This window comes from Dipodomys merriami, unplaced genomic scaffold, assembly GCF_024711535.1.
Source record: "Dipodomys merriami isolate MVZ:Mamm:240054 unplaced genomic scaffold, mDipMer1.0.p SCAF_2, whole genome shotgun sequence".
Taxonomy (NCBI): domain Eukaryota; kingdom Metazoa; phylum Chordata; class Mammalia; order Rodentia; family Heteromyidae; genus Dipodomys; species Dipodomys merriami.
Genome location: NW_027203381.1, coordinates 32829227 through 32852204, shown reverse-complemented (window position 1 = coordinate 32852204; position 22978 = coordinate 32829227). Strand labels below are relative to the sequence as shown.

Here is a 22978-nt window from a genome sequence, read left to right as displayed (position 1 = left end):
TATTTAGTAGTCTCATTTGATCTCTCAGGTTTACACCATCTTTAAGCTAATGACATTTAGATTCAATGATCTACTTTACATCTCAATAGAGATATTTAGGAGATATTTAAAGCTCTGTGTGTGTGTGCGTGTGTGTGTGTGTGTATGTGTGTTGGTTTCAGATCAATGCAATATCTTTTCTTTTTCCATTCTGTCAGTTTTTTTCACCCCAGACCATATAATCACTTGGATTAACTCTGTTTCCTTATGTACTATATCAAGTACCATTGGATTGATGACTTAAAATATATCCAGAAGATGAACTGATGCTCCTCCTTCACCACCACTTAGCTATTTCCATGGTACCTAGAATGTTCTTCCTGTTCCCAGATGGTCATGCCTCTTTCTAAAACTATAAGTTAAACCATAATATTGCTCAGTTAAACTATAATATTATTGGTTCTTACTGAATAAAACCAAAAGTTTATACCATGAACCAGTCTGGCCCTTGTCTACCTTTATAGCCTCTTTCTTGCCATGAATCCTGCCTTCCTCTTTCACATTGTGCCCCTTTCAAACCTCAGATACATTGCTTTTCACATAATTAAACAAATGAAGCAGAAATTGTGTCCAGCAATGAAATTGATCTCATGGTGCTTTTGCATAAATTCAATCTCGTTACACTGTCATGAATATAATTTCTGCCAAAGTAATCGTACGCTCAACTTAATCCTCATCACCACAGAAGAAGAGAGCAAAATTCAGTCAACAGTGCACATGCGATCTCTGACATAGTACTTGGCCCTAGCCACCCAACTATTTCCATGTAAATGTCCTGCCACAAATAGAATATACTTGTTCACTTTCCAAGGGAGATAATCCAAAATCTGAGTCTGCTGTTTCGCCCAGCTCAAAGTTTGGGATCATAGGTTGAAGAACAGGCCATTTCAACAAATCAATATGTTACCTCCCTCCTACACGGTCCCCAAAACGAATGGCAGCAGAGCAGGACAGGATAAGTACAACAGGAATCAGGATTTGGAGAAGGAAAGGGGTAGGATCACACTGGAGGAGATGATTAGAGCAACCGTCATGTGAGCAGGTAAAATTCCTTTAGCTTGCTCTGGCAGTAGAATCTGTCCTTGTTTAGCCGATCTGTTACCTCTGCTGTGAGGTCCTTGCTGGCTTCTGCTCTTATCTTCTAGGAGTTTTTGTTTGCTTGTTTGGTTTTGTTTGATTTTGTTAATATAAGGCAAGTCTTTTGTCTTTTTAAAAAATTAATTAATTAATTAATTTTTGTCAGTCATGGGGCTTGAACTATGAGCCTGAGCACTGTCCCTCAGCTCTGCACCACTTCTGTTTTTGTTGTTGTTGTTGTTCATTTTTTATTGTAAAAATGCTGCACAGAGGGGTTACAGTTACATGAGCAAGGTAATCAGTACATTTCCTATTGAGCATTGTTGCCTCCTCCTTTGTTTTCCCCCTACTCCCCACCCCCGAAGTTGTAAAGTTCATTTTCAACATGTGTTTTGCACATCTCATTGTTACAATGGTTCAACCTGTATCCTTATTTAAGCCTTTTGTTTTTTCTTTTCCCTTCCCTTCCCTTCCCCAAATTAGAGATGTGTATATACAAGATGCAGGCACCCACATCAAATAAAGTGAAAACAGGGGTTATACCATAGGGGAGGAACATACAAAGAAACAAAAAAAAATCACATGGTGCATAATAAATACCTTAGAAACAATAGCAAGAAAGAATAAAGAAGCTGGGTGCTGGTGGCTCATGCCTGTAATCCTAGCTACTCAGGAGGCTGAGATCTGAGGATTGCGGTTCAAAGCCAGCCTGGGCAGGAAAGTCTGTGAAACTCTTATCTCCAATACACTACCAGAAAACTGGAAGTGGCACTGTGGTTCAAGCGGTAGAGCGCTCGCCTTTAGCTGAAGAGCACAGGGACAGCGCCCAAGCTTAGAGTTCAAGCCCCACAACTGACCAAAAAGAAAAAAAAATATTTGTGTTGCTATCTTGGGGTTCATTTTGCTTAACATTGTCTTATATGGTCATATGTACATAGCTTTTGGCCTTTTCTGATTGCCATACACACATACTAGTTATTGCAAATAAGGGAAACCATAGGACCTATGTTTCTTTGGGCCTGGCTTACTTCACCTAATATAATTTTTTCCAAGTCTTTCCATTTCCTAACAAATGGGACAATGCCATTCTTTTTTATGGAAGCATAGAATTTCATTGTATGTATATACCACATTTTCTTGATCCATTCATCTACTGAGGAGCATATCTGGGTTGGTTCCATATCTAAGTTATGGTAAATAATGCTGCAATAAATGTAGTTGTGCTGGTAGCTTTAGTATGGCCTTGTTGGTAATCATTTGGGTAAATGCCCAAAAGTGGGATTGCTCAGTCATAGGGGAGCTCTATGTGGTCTTTTGAGGAACCTCCATACTGCTTTCTAAAGTGATTGAACAAGTTTACACCAACAAAGCAGTAGGCTTCCCTTTTTTCCACATCCCCTCCAGCATCTGTTATTAGAGTTCTTGATTATACTGGGGTGAAGTGGAATCTCAATGTTGTTTTGATTTGCATTTCTTTTATGGCTAGGGAGGTTGAGCATTTCTTCATGTGTGTATTGGCCACTCTTATTTCCTCTTCAGAGAAGTCTCTCTTTAAGTCTTTAGACACTTATTTATTGGGAAGTTGTTTTATTTTTAGGATTTGTTGTTGGGGGATTTAATTTTTTTGAACTCCAAGTATATTTTAGATTTGAGACCCTTGTCTGTTGTATGGCTAGTGAAGATCTCCCAATCCCTGGGCTTTCTATTGATCTTGCTAGCAATGTGCTTTGCCATGAAGAAGCTCTGAAGTTTCAAGCAATCCCATTTGTCCAACCTTTCTTTGATTTGTTCTGTTTCTGGGTAAGACAAATCTTCATGGAATATTAGAGACTTAAGAACAGCTTCGTGTCTTGCCATTTTGTTTTTGCAGTCTGCTGATTGCAAACTTGTTAAAATGATCCCTTCAAATGGTAATTGCAGGTGTATTTCCTTATAATTGATCCCATGTTCTAGTTTTTAAAGATAGAACAACAGACAAACTCAAAGCATTTATTTTTAATGCTATTCTTGACAATACTGTTCTCTGTCTTCTACTCTTTTTCTGGTGGGGGGGTCCGGTTGTGGGGCCTGAAATCTGGGCCTGGGCACTGTCCCTCAGCTTTTCAGCTGAAGGCTAGAGGTCTACCACTTGAGCCACAGTGCCACTTCCAGCTTTTTTCTTTTTTCTTATGTGGTGCTGAGGAATCCATCCCAGGGTCTCAGGCATGCAAGGCAAGCACTCTACCACTGAGCCACCTTCCCAGCCCCCTGTCTTATACTCTTTATCCATCCTTTCATCTGGAAATTTCCAGCCACTTCACCTATGTGGATAATTTCAGTGGGGAAATACATGCAAATCCACATGCAAATTTTGGTAGTAAATTTCTACTTTCCTTCAACTCCTACACCACTGATGAGAAATTAGCACAGCCAACCTGTCCCTACATTGACGTGGATGTATATTTTGAAACAGAAGGAAACCATATTTTTTCTTTTCTTTCTGCTTTTTTTTTGCTGTCATTTCCTCCCTCATGCCTCATGCCTTATGAGTATCAGTCTGTTTGTAATAATTATAAATAAATCAGTATTCTTTACTATTCATTTATTTTTTTTCATGTTCACTAAGGTTTGAATCCAGGGGCTAATGCTTGCAAAGCAGGCATTCAAAGGTTCTGGTTAAATGTTCTGATCATTTTTGAGGATATGGTCTATTTTCTGCCCTGGCTGACCTGGACTGCAATCTTCTTATTTACATGTCCTGCTGTAACTGAAATGAGAGGCCTGTGCCATTATGCCCATTTTTTCTGGTGAGTCCAGTCGTGGAGCCTGAACCCTGGGCCTGGGCGCTGTCCCTCAGCTCTTCAGCTCAAGGCTAGCGCTCTACCACTTGAGCCACAGCACCACTTCCGGCTTTTTTCTTTTTGCTTATGTGGTGCTGAGGAATCGAATCCAGGGCCTCAGGCATGCAAGGCAAGCACTCTACCACTGAGCCACATTCCCAGCCCCTCTCATAAACTTTTTGTTTGAGCTGATCTTGAACCACACCAGCCTCCTGATTTTATAAGCATGAGCCACTAGGCCTAGTTTAAATAACTAATTTTTATCTCTCCTTCTGCTCATTTAACCTTTCTACCAAAAGGAAACCTTTAGAATACTTTTATTCCCTCTTTACTTTGTTAACCTATACAACTCACAATTTGGGTATTTTCTCTTCCAATAAGTTTGAGTGATAATTTATGTCATTCTAAAAGCTCTTTAAATTGATGTATTCTGTTGGTCTTTTGACTAGTGTTTTGTCCCTTTCTTCTTTTCTCTCTTCCTTCTTTCCTCCTTCCGTATTTCCCGTTGTCCCTCTCTCCATCCTTCCTCTTTCATATAACACATAAGCTATAGTTTCCAAACCTCCTTGCTCTGTCTCTCCCTGATTTCTCATCATTTTTGTTGTTCTTTGACTCTGTTCCTGTGACATTAAATTAATCTATGACCTAACTACTGCTTCACCTCCATTTCTATTTTTTCATGTGAATACATCTTTCCTCATTTCAGGCAATCCTTTGAAAAATACAGCATACTCAGCAAATGAGAAAAAAGTTGGAAATGTAGGTATGGCTCAGGTGGTAAAACATCAGCTGTGAGTAAGCTCAAGTGACACACACAAACACATACACACACACACACACAGGAACACTGCATAAAAAATAATAGCAGTACTTAGCAGACACAGAGCTCCAACTTCAATCTTATCACCATCAGTAACAAAATAATAACAATAATGATAATAATGGCAGCAATGACAAAGAGATGTACAAAAGATGTTCCAGTTTGGTCTTTTAACGAAAATCTGCATCCTGACTGTGAGACAAAACTTCCACGTATTAATTTATGAAATACTGGACTCTATTGAGAATCAACACACTCTTGTCATGTAGTCCACAATAAAGAGAGATACTTGGCTTAAATATCAAGACCTTTTTGATCATCATGAAAGTATTGCCAACTCCATTTGGCTTTTAAGGTTTTTGTTTAACGTTTTGGTTGTATAATGTCCCAATGCTGGGACTTCTATGACTCATAGGCATAAATATATATCATAAAAAAACCAAAGCAGAACTATTATCCAGGCAGACTTCTGTTTCATCCAAAAGGTATTAACAATGTCCTGTTTAAACAAGTCTCCTTTTCAGTGTGAAAGATGGTCTTTTTCGGTTTAATGATTCATCTCTTACTAAAGACATGTCACAACACAGTAAACGCCTGTGAATAGAACAGGCTCTCTCCTTGTTTCTTGGTGAAGGGATCAAGGCAACTTATGCTAGTTAGTTAAGTAAGGTTTCAGTTAATGAGACATTGAATTGTAAAATAAATACTATTTCTTCAAAGAACATTTGATAATTGATTCTCAAATTATTTATTGGGTCTTATTCTGGTGTGTCTAATTTAATAGAATGTTTATCTGGATGGATTTACAGATTTATAGTTGTCATGAAAGATTATAAATAAAGTTCTAAAAAGCAAAGAAAGTATAATTCTTAATTCTTTGTAAAAGAATTGAGCATACTACAAAGAATTAAGTAAAATTGTAAGAGAATTAAGCCTACTACAAAGTAGCGATTTCTTTTTTTTATTTTAATTTTAATTTTTTGTGAACATACTGTACAGAGGGGTTACAATTACATGGGCAAGATAATGAGTACATTTCTTATCAAGCATTGTAGCCTCCTCCTTTGTTTACCCTTCACATCCCTTCCCAGCCTCTCCTCCTGCCCCCCCACTTAATCCTCCCCCCCCTCACCAAAGTTGTAAAGTTCGTTTTCGACATGACAACTTGTACTTCTCATTGTTGCAACAGGCCCACCTGTATCCTTAAATGACTTGTTTTTCCCCATCTCCTCCACAAATTATACCGACATCAAATATAGTGAAAGCAGGGATTATACTGTGGGGGAGGGACATACAAAGCAACAAAGAAATAATCTTATAAATGCGTTAGAAACACATGCATGAAAGAAAAAACATTAAAATACATATCTAAGGGTTCATTTTCCTAACATCACATTATCTGACCTTTTCTGCTTGACTCATACATATACTAGATATTGCAAATAAGGGAAACCATGGGACCTATGTTTCTTTGGGCTTGGCTTACTTCACTTAATATAATTTTTCAAAGTACCAATTTCAACGTCTGGGTATGCTTTGAATTTTAACTTCTAATTTCCATCTGAAAATTGAAACTGTGTGAAGCCTGTTTCTTCTTTTTACTAGAACATGAAATCATTTTATGCTACAAATAATCAAATTGTCAAAAATATATGTGAAATCAAAACAGAAAACCTATTTCCTACTATATTCATGACACAAATTTAAAAAGCTGAAATCTAGAAGATTAAGTTCTGGACCTTAGTACTATTTCACAATTAAACTATTAAAATCCTAATATGTATTAATAGTACAAAAAAGTTTCATTGTGATAGTCCCATGAACACATATAATGTACTTTGGTAAAATCCATTCCTCTTTTATTCTCCATTATCTCCATCTCTTTTTTGAAAAAAAATTAACAGGTTTCGTTATTCTACTTTGATATGTGTGTATGAAGTATTCCAATCCTATTAACATCGCCATCCCTTCATCTAGATTGTTTGAAATAGGGTCTCAGTAACTTTTGCTCTGGCTGACTTGGAGCTACAATCTTCTACTTCCACTTTCCAAATATTTAGAATTTCACTCATGAATCAGTTATGGGGACTGACCTCAGCTTCACTTTCAATAAGCAAGTTCTCTACCACTTGGGCTACAGCCCCTAGTAGAAAAGATCTTTTTATAAATTACACGAGTCTCTAGTTTCTGAAAACCCAGAAGCCTATGTAAAAAGCATATATAATAGTATCATTTTAATGTGGGTAAAATATTTGAAATTGTATTTTGAAAGTAACTCAGTTCTTTGAATTAGACAATTGTAAGTACAGATAATTCCTTGGTGTCACTGCTTTCAAGATCTAGATATGGAACTTACCAACAAGGAGGGCCAAGTGGATCTTAAGTAATGACTAGCATTTTGTTCATAGAAAATGTTCACAATTTTTCAATCATATTTTCTGTCTTTATGAAACATCTGTTTTTTTTTTCAGCTGTCCATGTGAAATTTTCTGCTAAACCTGCTTCAAAGGATTTATTTCTAAAATAACAATGATTAGTCAGTGATGCCAGGATTCTGCCAAGTAAAACTGGATGATGTCACTCCCAAAAATACAGGAATGATTATTAAGGAGAAAAGAGATACTTTCAAAAACAATGCAGCATATTAGATGACATTGGATGTGTACTGAAATTTCTGCTTGACTGAAACCTATTTCTAGCTTAACTAAATAATGGTCAAAAGTACAATGGAATAGGCAGCCTTGGTAATTCTAGGTTGCTATTTATTTGTTTGTTTTTTTGTGTTTCCAGAAGCTTAGTTCAGTCTTTATCTGTATATATTGATCATTCATTCATTTATGTGTGCATTCAACACACATAACTGAGACCTAGTATGTTCTGTGAGCTTTGCAGTCATTGCTCTGTGGTGCCTACATTGTATGTGGAAGTGGAGGGAAGGTATTTGAGCAGATTTGATAAATTCAGACAATTTATTTGAAGTCTAGGTTGGTCAAATTACGAAAATGTTTAAATTGATTATTTTAAAAATAGAAGTATTTTCCTCCTTTTAAAAAGTTTCATGTAGCAGGGCACTGGTAGCTCATGCCTGTAATTCAAGCTACTCAGGAGGCTGAGATCTGAGGATTATGGTTCAAAGCCAGACCAGGGAGGAAAATCCATGAAACCCTTATCTCCATTTAACTACCAGAAAACCAGAAGTGGTGTTGTGGCTCAAAGTGGTGAAGCACTAGCCTTGAGCAAAGGAGCTCAGGGACAGAGCCCAGGCCCGAGTTCAAACCCCACCACCACCACCAACAACAACAAAAACCCTAGAGTGCATTGATTAAAATACTTTAAAATTTAAATGAAGCACTTCTATGTCACATTTATTCCAACACCACAGGTTGTTGGTATTGAATACAGTCAAGAATTGCACTTAAACAATTATGTCTAATAAACTGTTGAAACTATTGGAAACGTATGTACTGCAGCTCATTGATATCAAAACAAGACAAATATAGCCTTCTTAGAAGTCTGTTTGGTGAGTAATGAGCTTGTTCCAACTTATGGTAGTCATGTCTGTGAGCCCCATGATTTGTTTTCTGCTCACTATATGAATGAATCATTCCCAATGATCATTTCTTTCATGTTATCATACATCATTAGATACCAATAAAATAAATAAATAAATAAATATGATATTCAAATGCTTTTTCTGGAAGAGTATTCCATAGTTAAGGAGTTTATAAAATGACTTTGAGTAGAAATAGAAAGTAGTAATATTTGATAATAAAATACTTAGAATAGTCACATCCGTATTTTTGTTTTGTTATTATTTTGTTTGTAGGGTTTCACTTTGTAATTCAGACTAGCCTTGAATTTCCTACATAGTCTAAGGCTGCCTCAGACTTATGATTCTACTGTCTCCACCTACCAAGTGCTAGAATGATAGGTACAAGCTGCCAAACCAGCTCTAGCTAATTTTTAATAAGTATGAAATGAATTCAGTGGTATTACTTTTGATAAAAAATAATAGGGGGGTTATTCTTGGTATTCAGACTCAAACATATATTCTTTCTCTCTTTCTTTCTCCTCTCCTCTCTTCTCCTCTTCACTCCTTTCCTTTTCTCTTCTCTCATCTTCTCTCCTTCCCTTCCAATACTTTGAAATTCTCAGTCTGACTTCTTCCATTATTTTTTTTTATCAATGTGTTGTCATTTGATTCAGGCTTATTTAATCTAAGTATAAATCAGCCTTATTGAGGAAGCAAAACTTACCATTCAGTCATCTAGTAATGACCTTTGGGTTTGTAATCTTCTTATTCACCTCTCTTAGTATAAGTAATGTGGTAGTATAAAAACAGCAGAGAGAAGATCATTGCTCTCTGAGTGCCTGAGCCATGAAACATTCAATCATAACCTACATGACAATTAAGGGGAGACCACAAAATAAATAAAACATCATTAAATAGCAATGGCACTTATGACAACATACTTGGCATCAGAGGATAAAATTATTCTATGAAAATACATTTGACCAGTTCCTCAGGACCTATAAACCCTGCACTTACATGAGACAGGCAGGTGGAGCATCAAGCCTATTTAGTGTTGGCTGAGACTGAGGATGGAGCTTATGGATTTGGTGAGAACTGCAAAATCTCTAGCTGAGCACCAGGATGATTCCATATTACACCCCATGACCTACAGAATGACTCAGTGATACTATTGCCTTATTTCCAAAACCCAAGAAACAGGTGGAAAAGACATGGGGCAGCACCTGATCTTGGTCCCAGTATAGTTAAAATTCCAGGCATCTGTCCCGAATTGAGAATTTTTCCATTGGCAATCTTCTTTGTTTTTTGTGTTTTTTTTTGGGGGGGGGTCCAGTTGTGGGGCCTGAACTCTGGGCCTGGGCACTGTCCCTCAGCTCTTCAGCTCAAGGCTAGTGCTCTACCACTTGAGCCACAGCGCCACTTCCGGCTTTTTTCTTTTTACTTATGTGGTGCTAAGGAATCGAACCCAGGGCCTCAAGCATGCAAGGCAAGCGCTCTACCACTGAGCCACCTTCCCAGCCCCTCCATTGGCAATCTTCTTAATCATCTTTGTAAGTGTAGAAAGACACATGGAATGAATTCTAAGGCCACAAGGAGAGATCCCAAATAAAAATGCATCCAGTATCATTTTACTGCTTTTAATTGTGCTGCTCCATTTCACATGATTAAAATCAAATATGTCCATCTTTTTTTTTTTTTGTCAGACATGAGGCTTGATTTCGGGGCCTGGGCACTGTCCTTGAGCTCTTCAGCTCAAGGCTAGGGCTCTACTACTTGAACCTCAGCGCCATTTCTGGTTTTCTGGTGGTTTATTGGAGATAAGAGTCTCACAGTCTTTCCTACCTGGGCTGGCTTTGAACTGTGATCCTGAGATCTCAGCTTCCTCAGTACCTAGCATTACAGGCATGATCCACTGGCACCCTGCTAAATATGTCCAGATTTTAAGAAAATGTCTTTATCATTCATTCTTTCTTTGAGCTTTTCTTTCTTTCCCTCAGGATTCTATTCTTAACCTCAACACAAACACCAATGCATAGAGCACCTTGAAACCTTATGTTCTGTTTATAAAGTATGACCATGGTGACACAAATCTCCACATGTTTCTTCTTTTTTCCTCACCTTTCCTTTCCTCGCCTTCCCTTTCTCAGGGAAGCTGGCCAATCCATTATATTCAGCAAGAAATACATCTGAATAAAGTGATTCATGGTAAAAGGTGAGTGATTGAAAAATGATAAAAAGCTACACATAAAGGGCAATAGCTTTGCAATCAGATACACTCAAGTTTGACTTCTAGCTCTTATTCTCCAATTCCTAAGAAGGTTTTCTGAGTCACTTTGTTTTTTTTTCCTTTGGTCAGTCATGGAGCTCAGGGCCATGCTGAGCTCATGATAAAATAATGAAAATCCATAAGCTGTGGAGACACAGAGAGGAAGCACCTAGTCTCATTCTGCTGAAAAGAGCATCTTTAATTTGCATCAAATTATTAATTTAGTTGTTTATGGAGATGAGATTTTACTATATTGCCCAGGCTGATCTTGAACTCCTGAACTTAATAGATACTCCTATGTCAGCCTCCAGAGTAGCTGAGACTATCCATGTGCCTCTCCACTGAACTAGGCTGTAATTCATTCATATTCTTTAAAATTACAGGTTTCGAAACAAAGGAGGAGGCTACAATGCTTGATAAGAAATGTACTCGTTATCTTGCCCATGTAATTGTAACCCCTCTGTACAGTATTTTCACAATAAAAAAATAAAATAAAATAAATTAATTAATTTAAAAAAATAAAATTACAGGTTTCCTTTAAATATTTGGGAAAAGATACAAGGAGCACAGAATATCTGCCAAATCAGAATTTCCAGGAAATTAAATGAAAATGGCTGTATAAGGATTTATTTCTTAACTTCTTTTGTCAAAGCAAATTTCACCTAAGAAAGAATAAGTAAGGTAACCAAGTATGTCTTATCCTTCAGTTTTTATCATTAAGAAAGGTCAATGTACGGTGTGCATGGGTACAGATGTGTGTGAAAATTCCCTAAGCTTTATTAAGTAGTATTTTATCATGATTTTCCCACCGTAGTAGAGGGCATATTTCCAACTTATCTCCATTCATTCACAACTTGGAAAATACTACCTATGAAGAATGTTTAAATTTGCCTGTTGGATGGGATGTTTGGGGGAACAGCTCTGTCATGCTCCCCAGCACATCTATAGTTCTTAAGAATGAAGATGAAAGGAAATTCCATTTGTTTTTAGTACCATAACTACTCTCTTCAATGTCTTCTCCATGTGTCATCGTCATGTAAAATAAAATTCTCTATACAACTGTGGCCATGTCTCTTTAAAACTCTCTACCAAGCAGCCAGCAAACCAGCTTAGCAACTTCTCTTGGTGGATTCTCCTGTGAATAATTAGCCTGAAGCAATGAAACTGTTCAGCAACTCCTCCCCTTGAAATCTTTGATCTGTTTGAGACTGAAAGATTCACACACATTTTTTTCTCTCTCTCTGTCTCTCTCTGTCTCTTTCTCTCTGTCTCTGTCTGTCTCTCTGTCTCTGTCTCTGTCTCTGTCTCTCTCTCTCTGTCTCTCTCTGTCTCTCTCTCTCTCTCTCTCACACACACACACACACACACACACACACACACAGCTTTTTTTATGCTGCTTTGGAATATTGGCTGGGAAAAGGAAATCTTCCCTTTGTAGACTTGGGGAGTAGCTCTGAGCAATGAAGTGGCAGGGAGGCTCCAGGACCCTAGGACACCACAGGCTGCCCCTGTGACTCCATTTCCCCTGGTGAGGACAGTTCGTTGTCTAGTTTCTCAAACCCCACCTTCAAACACCAGAGGCTGAAATTATGTGAGTCATACTTATTTTGATACCATCAAAGTTTTGCTGACAGTGTGGAGTCTTTGCTTGCCTTGTATTAAGAATACTCCTCAGGTTCTTGGATAAATCAAGGCCTTCCTTAGAGACTTAGAAATAAAAACTTAAGTTTTCATTGGATCCAGTCCCCCACTCATTTCTTATTAATCATGGTGAAGATTATGTGACAAAATAATATTATGGTACCACACCTAATAAGCCCATCTAAAAGAGGATTCTCTACTCATGTGTCCACAGTGATCGTAGCAATGTCTCCAGTAAAAGACACACCCAGGTGGGTGAATTTTGTCATGAATATGTATGTGCTGTGTGATTTGCTTGACTCTACCAAAATATGTATGCCAAAAGGTGGTGTCACTGGTGAATATACTGAAGATTCGGTGGTTTTATGCATATGAGAGGAGTAATTATTTGGGAGAGTAGTTTCTATATGGATGTTTTATTCTTATAAAAAGAGTAAGTTCCTTGGGACAAGAAAGCTACTATTTCATTATCTCTCTCTCTCTCTCTCTCTCTCTCTCTCTCTCTCTCTCTCTCTCTCTCTCTCTCTCTCTCTCTCTCTCTCTCTCTCTGTATGTATGTATGTATGTGTGAGAGAGATCATCACAATTCCTAGCAATAAAAATTTACCTCCTCTAAGACTGGTGAACACGCTGAAGAAATTTTTCCTTTTTGTATCTTTTTTAAAATCCTCTTTTCTCCAAATAGAAATCAATGGGCTTTCTTGAACAGAGACTTTGACTGTCAGAATTGAATGGGGAACATTTTTCAATAGTTTTTTTTAAAACTATTTTTATTGCTATATAAGGGTGATGTATTGAGAGGTGACAGTTACATAAGTTAGGTAAAAAGTACATTACTTTTTGACAATGTCACTCCTTCCCAGTTTTTCTCCCAGTTTTTTTTCCCTCCTGGCACCACCCACAAGTTATATCGTTCATTTTTAACATAGTGTCTAGGAGTGCCACTGTACAAACAGTTGTAAATGACTCTGGATATTGTAGCAAACACCAGCATTATAGAACAGAGTCCTAAAACCTCTATTGTCTTCCACATAGTCCTTTTGGAAAGACTGGGGCCAAGGACTCTAATTTATGCATAGGCAGTTAATATTTTAGCTTTCTCTAAGTAGTGAGATTCTGTAAACAATTCATTCTGAAACCATCCAACAGGTGGTTTTTCTTACTATGCTCAGCCATTAAGCTCATGTAAGTAGCTTAACTTCTAAAATGCCTGATTACACTACCTTGATTCACTCAAGAAGGAGTTCTTGATAGCAGTTGATTCTGATAATTCCCCTGCCACTGGAAGTTTGCTGTTGGAAACTCATCTTGATCTGTGAGATCACAGACATGCAGGTCACTGTGTCTGCCCAGACAAGACCCAGGCGAAGACTTCCTATGTAACTTGACACATCAAACACAGTCATAATCAGCAGATGGGGTCATTTGTTATCTTTCACACTGCACACAAGCCCAAGCAGAATAGGGCAAAGGAAATCCCACAGAACAAAGGCAGCTTTCACCCTAGGAATGGTGCTGTGGTCACCTAACCACAGACCTAGGCAGCTGGAAGAATACCGCCCCCTCAGTGGACAGGCAAGCAGTGACCTGCACAAATGCCCTGGGCATGCATTCTTCCCACAACACAGAGACTTAGCCATGCAAGGCAAGCAATCCAGGAAAACTCTCCAAGAAAGCTTCTAAATGATATAGCAAGCATAGTCCTTCTAAAAGGAGTAACAAACATATTCAGTTCAAATGCATCTTTGCACAATCAGTATTTTAAATTAGCCTTTTATCAGAAAACCTTTTCTCTCTATTTCCTTCATCTTCTTCTTACCTTTGAGAAATAAGACACATTTAAGGTACCCTGGCAAAAGAAAGAAAAATTACAAAACAAAATAAGACTGCTTTCCAAGTGCTCTAAAATTCAATTTTTAAAAATGTGAGCTTTTACTCTGTCACTGACTTTTTTTTTTTTGATCAGTCATGGGGCTTGAACTCTGGGCCTGGGCACTGTCCCTTAGCTCTTCACATCAAGGCCAGCACTCTGGCACTTGAGCCACAGCACCACTTCCAGTTTCTGGTGGTTAATTAGAGATAAGAGGTTCATGGACTTTCCTGCCCAGGCTGACTTTGAACCATGATCTTCTCCTGAATAGTTAGAATTACAAACATGAGCCACTGGTGCCCGGCTCTGACAGCTTCTTAACCTAAGTTTCAACTTAGCTTCATACAAATTTTGTTAGGATCCAAAATAATAACAATAAATTATTATGATACAAAAATGGACATAGGATTCAAAGACCGGTACATTTAGAAAGCTTTGCAGTTCCTGTTTATTTTTTTTTGTCGGGGTGAGGGGCATGTTCTAACTGGAAAATTTATCCTATTATAAATACAATTGGCTTAATAATAGCTTAATTTGAATTCAGCACCATAGTATCTGAGATATGGAAAAGCACTGGAAATAGGAAAACAGACTAACCTCCCCCAAAAGTACATTCCAATAAAAATAAAATAAAATAAAAGTCCATTTCATAGGAAAGTTCTTAGCTAACAACAGAATCTTGGCCTGTATACAACTCTCATGTCTTATGATTGAACTTCTCCTTTAACATAGGGCTGTTTTAACTGGACAGAAAATTGCTGAATCTCAAGTTGCTCTGTAGTTTGTCAAACAATGCCAGTCTGTACTACCAACGTAGTACACTCCCTCCTTAATCCTTTTTGCCTGTTCAAGCATAGTATTTTCTGAAGTCTTCTGAGTTGGGCAAAGAATATTTCAACTGCAAACACAAAGAAGAAATACCTGAAGTGAAATGAACTGTAGGATAATGGGAACGACCTGTGTGAATATCAAAATCAGAGCTCACCTTTATAAAAGAAATCTGTTAACTGAGCCCTAACTTGGTGTTCCACTTCCATCTTTACTAGTATAAGTTCCTAAAAATATTACCAGGAAACATTTGAAAAACAAACATTGTTTTATTCTACCCCTGATAGAAATGTACATGTAAAAACTGAAAAAAAATTTAAAAACAGGTGGCAAAAGGGAGGAAATAAGTAACACTTAATTACCCCACATCTAAATTCCATCCTCATGGAATGGAAAAGATTGTGAGTGTAAGTTTTCTTCTTCCCAGCAGTCTGGCAAATGGGTATTTGTATGGGATAAATTATTAAATTTAAATTATTTAAATTATTAAGATAAAACCACAATTGAACTAGTTTATTACAATTGTGACTTAAAAGCTTTAAATAAAATACATAAACCTTCAGTAAACTAACAACTCTGGTTTTTTAATGGTATTTACATGGCTAACATTACAACGTGTTATTTTGGAGAATTGATTAAAATGGTAGATTAGGAACAAAAAATGTGAGTAGGGTTTGGAGCCTTCACTGCTATCGTGAATGAGCAAGCAGCATTCTCAGAAAAATCATATTTAAATATTCTACAAGATAGATGTTTTCACCTTAAAACATGGGGCAGCCTGCTAGGTTCTTTGGACACATTCAATTTATACTTACTTTACTTGTATGGCAACCTAATCTATGTGTAGGTGCTTAAATCCCTTAATTTCAAATTGTTTTTATTTCCATTTTCAAATTAAAAACAAATGCCATCATTCCTCTAGTCTCAAAACATTTATCTGTGTGCAACCCTGTTACTTTAACTTGTTTGTGTTTTTACCTTGTGTTTAGATGTACTTTGGATGAACATTCTAGCATTCAAGTATTCTGTTTCCTATTATTCTTGGAATTCAAAATTTTTATTCCACAAATAAATTGTGATAGTGTTGCTAATACAACAAACTTGGTACCTTCTCTCTGAATTACAGAATATCTTAGAAACCAATTCACTGTCTGTTCACTGATTGGTTATCTAAAAGTAGGGAGGTGCTATTGATTGGTTAGCTATACTTGCCTTAAATTAAAGTTGGCAACCTGTATACCAGTGTTCAGAGAAATGGTGGTTAGAGGATTGGGGGAGGGAAAATGAAAACCAGAACCTTTCTTTTAAAAAATCAGTCTGGTTTTCTGGTGAGGAAAACAGATCAGGAAGAAGTTCACCACCCTCCGAGAAAAGATGACCAAACAGACAAATAGGGCTGTGGTCATTTGCTGCAATATGTTGGCCTATCCTTCAAGAAAAGGAGGAGGTAATATGATTCTGACTACACTCGACCACAAAAGCCAGGCATGAACCTGTGTTTCAAGCAGTAGAGCACTAGCCTTAAGCACAAAAACTCAGATAGCACTCAGGCTCTGAGGTCAAGTACCAAGACCGCGCGCGCGCACACACACACACACACACACACACACACACACACACACACACAGGCTCTGAGGTCAAGTCCCAAGACCACACACACACACACACACAAACACACACACACACACACACACACACACACACACACACACACAGAGGCTCTGAGGTCAAGTCCCAAGACCACACACACACACACACACACACACACACACACACACACACACACACACACACACACACACAAATGAGTCAGAACTGCTAGCCACCACTTAGGAATTAGAATCACTTCTTGTACCAAGTGGTAATAGCTTTGTCCAGCTCCTACCAGAAAACTATCTGTATCACTCATGACATAAATTTACACTGGCAGTGTCAGCAGGGGAAATGAGATTTCTTTCTGGGAGAGACAACCCAACCCCTTTGCTAGAGATAGTCTCTTCAAAAATGTCTGTAAAAATCCAAACATTTAAAAGTCCTTCCTCACTGGCACAACAAATGATGCAATAAATTGAATCAATTTTGCCAACATTTGTAGTTTCTGTGTAAAAATGGGAATGTGGGTCTCAAAGCTTATTTCCGCTTCTGTTTTATTTCAGTTATGTGCTCACTAATTTTCTTAATGGCATGGGGAGAGAAGAAGTAAGTACATGTCAAGAATGTTTATTGTTTCCTTAGCTTTTTAAAAAGCAGTTATATGACATTCAAGCAATCCCACTTTTGGGCATTTACCCAAATGATCACAAAAAGGCCACACTAAAGCTATCAACACAACTTTGTTTATTGCAGCATTATTTACCATAGCTAAGATATGGAACCAACCCAGATGTCCAACAGTATGGATCTTGAATGGATCAAGAAAATGTGATACACAATATATATATATATATATATATATATATATATATATATATATATATGAATTCTATGCCTCCATCAGAAAGAATGGCACCACCCTATTTGTTAGGAAATGGAAAGACTTGGAAAAAATCGTATTAAGTGAAGTAAGCCAGACCCAAAGAAACATAGGTCCCATGGTTTTCCTTATTTGCAATATCTTATCAGACAAGCAGAAAAGGTTTTTTTCTTTGTTGTTTTTAATGTACTATGTGATTTTTTTGTTTCTTGTGTATGTTCTTCCCCCTATGCTATAACCCCTGTTGTCACTGTATTTGATTCTGGTGCCCTGAATTTTGTATATACATTTTTCTGATTTGGGGAGGGGAAAGGAAATAACAAAATGCTGAAACAAGGGTACAGGTTGACCCATTGTAACAATGAGATGTACAAGACTCTGTGTTGAAAATTAACTTTACAACTTCAATGGGGGAGAGGAGGAAGGAATTGGGGAGGGAAGGAGGAAAGGGGTAGTAAGGGAAAAACAAAGGAGGAGGTAACAATACTTGATAGGAATGTACACATTACCTTACTCATGTAACTGTAACCCCTCTGTACAATATCTTTACAATAAAAAATTTTTAAAAAGAAAACATGCATAATCACAATGTTAAAAATCTGACCAACACTTTAATTAATTGTATCTAGTAAATATGACCATCCATTACAATTCCTTAAAACTAGTGTACAAAATATGCAAATTCCTATAAATGGTTCTGTTGTTTTGCCTTTCAAATATGACTATTTAGATAGAAGCACAATAGCTAATTCTGATAATAACTATTATTATTTTGCATATTATTCCATTTCATCTTTATTCTCAGATGTTAAAGTCATAACTCATGAATAAGAAAGACTTTTTAAAGAAATATTTCTGTGCTGCAAGCGTAAAATTAACCATTAAAAATTTTTTATTTATAAATATGTAAATTCAAAGAATTATAAAATTTATCAGTTTGGATGATATACATGGATTTGGTACATGTACAGGGACATGCTGTAGCATTAGAGATAAAAGTTAAATTTGCCCACAAAAATGCATATCTGAAATGAGGCTAACTTGTATTGGTCCAAGTGTCCGCAGAGAAAGAAAAAATGAAAACAGAGTTATTGTAAGGAATTGGCTCAGGCAATTTTAGAGATGGACAAGATCTGCGGGGTGAATCAGCAAGCTGGAAATCCAAAGGGCTGATGGTGTGGTTCCAATCTGACTGCTGGAAGGCTTGAGACATGAAGAAAAAGCTAATGTTTAAGCTTAGGATCCAGGCAAGGAACATCTGATGTCCTAATATGAAGTTGGTCAGGCAGGAGAAGTGTCCTCTTTTTCAGGGACAGTCAGCCTTATGTGGCTTCAGATAATTACAAGAGGTTCATTAGGAAGAGTGATTTGCTTTACAATAGCATTTTAACTGGTAATGTCATTAAAAAATCCTCCTCAATGACATACCTAGGATAATGTTTTAGCAAAAGTCTGGGCATTCCAGCGGGGCGCCGATTGCTCACACCTGTAATCCTAGTTACTCAGGAGGCTGAGATCTGAGGATCATGGTTCAAAGCCAGCCCTGGCAGGAAAATCCGTGAGACTCTTATCTTCAATAAACCACTAGAAAACCAGAAGTGGCACTGTGGTTCAAGCAGTAGAGCACTTGCCTTGAGCTGAAGAGCACAAAGACAGCGCCCAGGCCCAGAGTTCAAGCCCCACGACTGACCAAAAAAAAAAACCAAAAAGTCTGGGCATTCCATAGCCCATTCAAGTTTATATATAAATTTAACTAGCTACTCTAGTATCAACATCATAAGGATGAGTTTTCCTTATCAGTGACAGGTTCAGGGATGTGTTAAAATATAAGTGCACTTTGATCACTTATCATACTGATGATATTATCACAATGATGGAATAAAATACTTTGTCATCATTGGGTTGTAATAAAGATGGAGTTTTGAGAGTTAAATCTGATATGCAGACCAAGAAGGGATTCTGAGAATGCTAGGAATGTTGTTATGCTTATTCTTTAAACAATATATGTCATGATAGCAGTAAAAATGTATATGCAGTGAGATAAGGATGGAAATTCCTAGAAGAGAGAAAGTAAAAATAAATCTGCCTGACCATGAGAATGAAACAGAACCAAATTTTCGACCTGAGCATAAGATAGTCACCAAGTGAACAGCAAAAATAAGTTTAAAACATTTTCTTCAATCTTTTTCAGCTAAAATTATAATTAGTTCTGATTAAAACAGAAATATTTATAGACAAGGTTCTGGATTCAAGTTCAGGAAACTAGAAAATTATAGAACCCTGGCAGTGTGTAAAATTTTTTTCAAAAGTTTAAGGGTCAATCAGTGAATTCTTTATCAATAAATTACTTTGCTATTGACAAATCACAAATCAAATTATTTTTGCTATGTCCAACTAGAAAGCAATTTAAGAAGCCCCAAATTAAATTCCTCTAAGAAATCAAAAAAAATTGAAGAAATCCATTGTAAATTCCTCTAAGAATTCAGAAAAAAACATTATCTTCTCTATCCTGTCCATTCCACAAGTCAGAGACATGGCTTGTAGACTTTTGTGTGCTTTTGTGACCTCATGTAGGAATTGGCAGAAGCATGAATATGTGCAATCTCAGGAATGAGGGAGTCATATCAGTAAAGCACAAATAAAGTCACTGAAGTTCCCTGTCACTGTTATCTTCCCTTGAGAAGACCATCGAGGTGAAAGACCATTAAAAAAAATCAGAAAATTGCTGCATAGAAAAAAAAAAACCTTAGTTTCTATCAATCATCAATCTCACTCCCCAGATACCAAACAAAACCCCTCCTACATTAACCAAAAAGAAAAAAGGGACACCTTTTTTCCCACTAGAATTTTAGAATGCAAATATTCTAGTTTCTTAAAATCCAAATTTTAATAGCTCTTATCAATTTTTCATTAAGTTATCTCCTAGATTCATATTCTACCATGTTCTCATTGAGTCCTACACTGAATCTAACCCTAAAGAGAGTATTAAATTTACTGTTGATGAGGGAAAAATGCAAAAACAAAAAATAAACAAGAAACATGTCTAAGTTTCTTCTCTCTATATTAAATTTTACTTTCCCCTCTTTATTTTCAGTCTTCATCAAACCACTTTTGAAACTTCTCAGGTCAAGTAGTATTTATAAACTTGTCTTGGGATTGTAGGAAGCAAAGAGCAAACAAATAGAAAGGAAGAACTTTGACCTACTGCTCTAGTTTCTGAGGTTCTAGTGAGGGCCCATCCATGAGATGTTAAATACTGTTCTTCTTTCATTTCTTCTTGTGATCTATATCATGTATGAAGTGAGTATTATAATTGTCACTTAGGAAATGAGAAGGCAAAAGACCAGAGGTAAAAATGATTTGCTCATAGTGACAACCTAACCAGACCTGTTGTTGAGGCTTACTGAATTTGAAGGCCCATCCTTTGTTCATCAGGGTATGTATTGTCTGCCCATTCTACCAGCTCATTGTTGCATTTTAGTTCACATTTAAAATGTTTCCTAATCAAATTGTTTTTACTCATCCCTACCACAAATTTTTATTGAATACTATGTGGCAAGTATTCTTCTAGCACAGGAGTTGGTAATCTAGCAGAAGAGAGAGGCAATAAACCTGTCTATTTTTCTACTGTGTAACAAATCACAACTAACTTATTAACTCCTAGCACACATTTAATATCCCAGTTTCTGAGTACCACCAGTCTGAACATGGCTTACCTGGGTCTACTCAACTGGGTCTCCAAATGCTGTAGGCAAAGTATGCATTATGCCTTAGTTTTCATCTGAGACTTGAAAGGTCTTTCAATCTCATGTGGTTGCTAGCAGAACTTAGTTTCTTGCAGGGGTAGTGCATCAGGTTTTTGTTCAACCAATAAGAATCCATCCTCAGTTATTTCCCATATAAGATTCTGCACAAGAACCATGTGCAATTTAACAGATTGCTCCTTCACAGTCAGAATAAAAAACGTCTCTAGAGCAAGCTGGCTGGAGAAAATGGAGTGATATCCCATCATTTTCGCCACATAAAGTAACTGGATTGTGTAAATGGTACTGTATTGCCAGTTAGAAACAGGCTCCAGTCCTGCCCAAACCCAAGGGGTGAGGATTATACAAGGATATCAGAAGACAGAGATAATGAGATTGGCCATATAATCTTCTATATTGTTGAGCAAATATACAGGAGTAAAATTGGGTAGAAACAAGTACTCCACCAAGGATTAAAATAAGTGGTTATGAGTAATGAAGTATAACTTGATGGGCTGCCAACTGAGTGGTCACAAAAAGTCTATTTGAAGGGACAGCATCTAAACTGAGATCTCAAGAACAACAAGAAAGCAACAAGAGTCATTGTTTTAACAGGATGACTGCAGAACTGCAGTTGACAGGGACCGTGATATGAAATCAGATTGATAGGCAGGGAGAGTCACATAAGGACACATAACACAACTGCACATATTCTACTGCACACTATTATTAGAAGGGTTAAAGGAGTGTGAGACTGTGATCTTTCTTTGAAAGGTTATTCCATTGCATCACAGAGATTTAATATTATAAGCAAAGTAGAAGTTACTATAGAATAGTCTGGGGTTAAGCAATGGGGCTGGAGATGAAGTAGCAACTAGCATCTCTAAGGCTTGCTGTTGGTTAGACATGGGAAGTGAGAAACTGATATTTAAAGCTAGCCTGGCTATTCATCCTTGCCAAATAGTTCCCCTGCACTGCATCCTTATCCTCTACCAAAAACAAAAATCTCAGGACAGTTTCTAGAACAAAATATTCTTCAAAGCTAGGTGCTAAGTGCTCACACTTGTAATCCTAGTTACTCAGGAGGCTAAGATCTGAGTATCGAGGTTCAAGGCTAGGCAGAGCAGGAAAGTCCTCGAGACTCTTATCTCTAATTAACCACCAGAAAAATGGAAGTGATGCTGTGGCTCAAAGCTGTACAGGCCCAGCTTTGAGTAAAAGAACTGGGGGGACAGCACCCAGGCCCAGAGTTCAAAATTATACGTGTGGGTATTTATATATTCTTGAAATATTCCCTCCAGTGTACATTTCAATATGCGGGCTTGTCTTGGGTGTATTTTCTGAACCCACAAGCCCCAGTTTTTGACAAAGCAGAGCATTACTGCATCTTCTCCCCAAACTATGAGTACTGAGGGTTCGTGCTCTCCAGCCTCCAGGTGCCAAGCCTCCTGTTCTGTATTCTACAGAAACTGAAGAATAGCAAGTTTCATGCTAACTCATAACCATCAGAGACTTCTCAGACAAGGCAGGAAATTTCTAAAGCATCTGTGAATTTCCTTAGCTTCTAAAATTCTCAAATGTCCTGGAGGCAATTCTGAATGACCAATAGCAGGTACTACTGTCCAGGGATAGGGGAATGAGGAGTCACATGTCTATGATGTGGTATGTATATTAGGTTAGAGAACAGAGTTGAAGTTATTCCTAATTCACTAATAAATCCACATACATGAGAATATTTGAAATGCTTTGAGAGACAAAGTGTATCTGCCTTCTTAAATATCTGCCCTCCATATTTAAAGCTCGAGGGTTTTTTTTGAAATTTGGAAATAAATAATAGAAACCACACACAGTGTCTGTTTTTGCATTTTAG

The 22978-nt window shown here is 37.3% G+C and overlaps 1 protein-coding gene and 1 long non-coding RNA gene across 2 annotated transcripts in view; one reads left to right on the top strand and one right to left on the bottom strand.

Annotated features, from left to right (window-relative positions):
- Positions 1-22978, bottom strand: part of LOC138832061 (uncharacterized) — a 170673-nt gene that overhangs the window by 13750 nt on the left and 133945 nt on the right. The gene's annotated exons all lie outside the window — the stretch shown is intronic.
- The window catches only part of Dsg1 (desmoglein 1), a 93850-nt gene continuing 71836 nt past the window's right edge, over positions 965-22978 (top strand). The window contains exon 1 of the mRNA XM_070029393.1: positions 965-1081. The gene's annotated coding sequence lies outside the window, so the exon portion shown is untranslated. The remainder of the gene's footprint in view (positions 1082-22978) is intronic.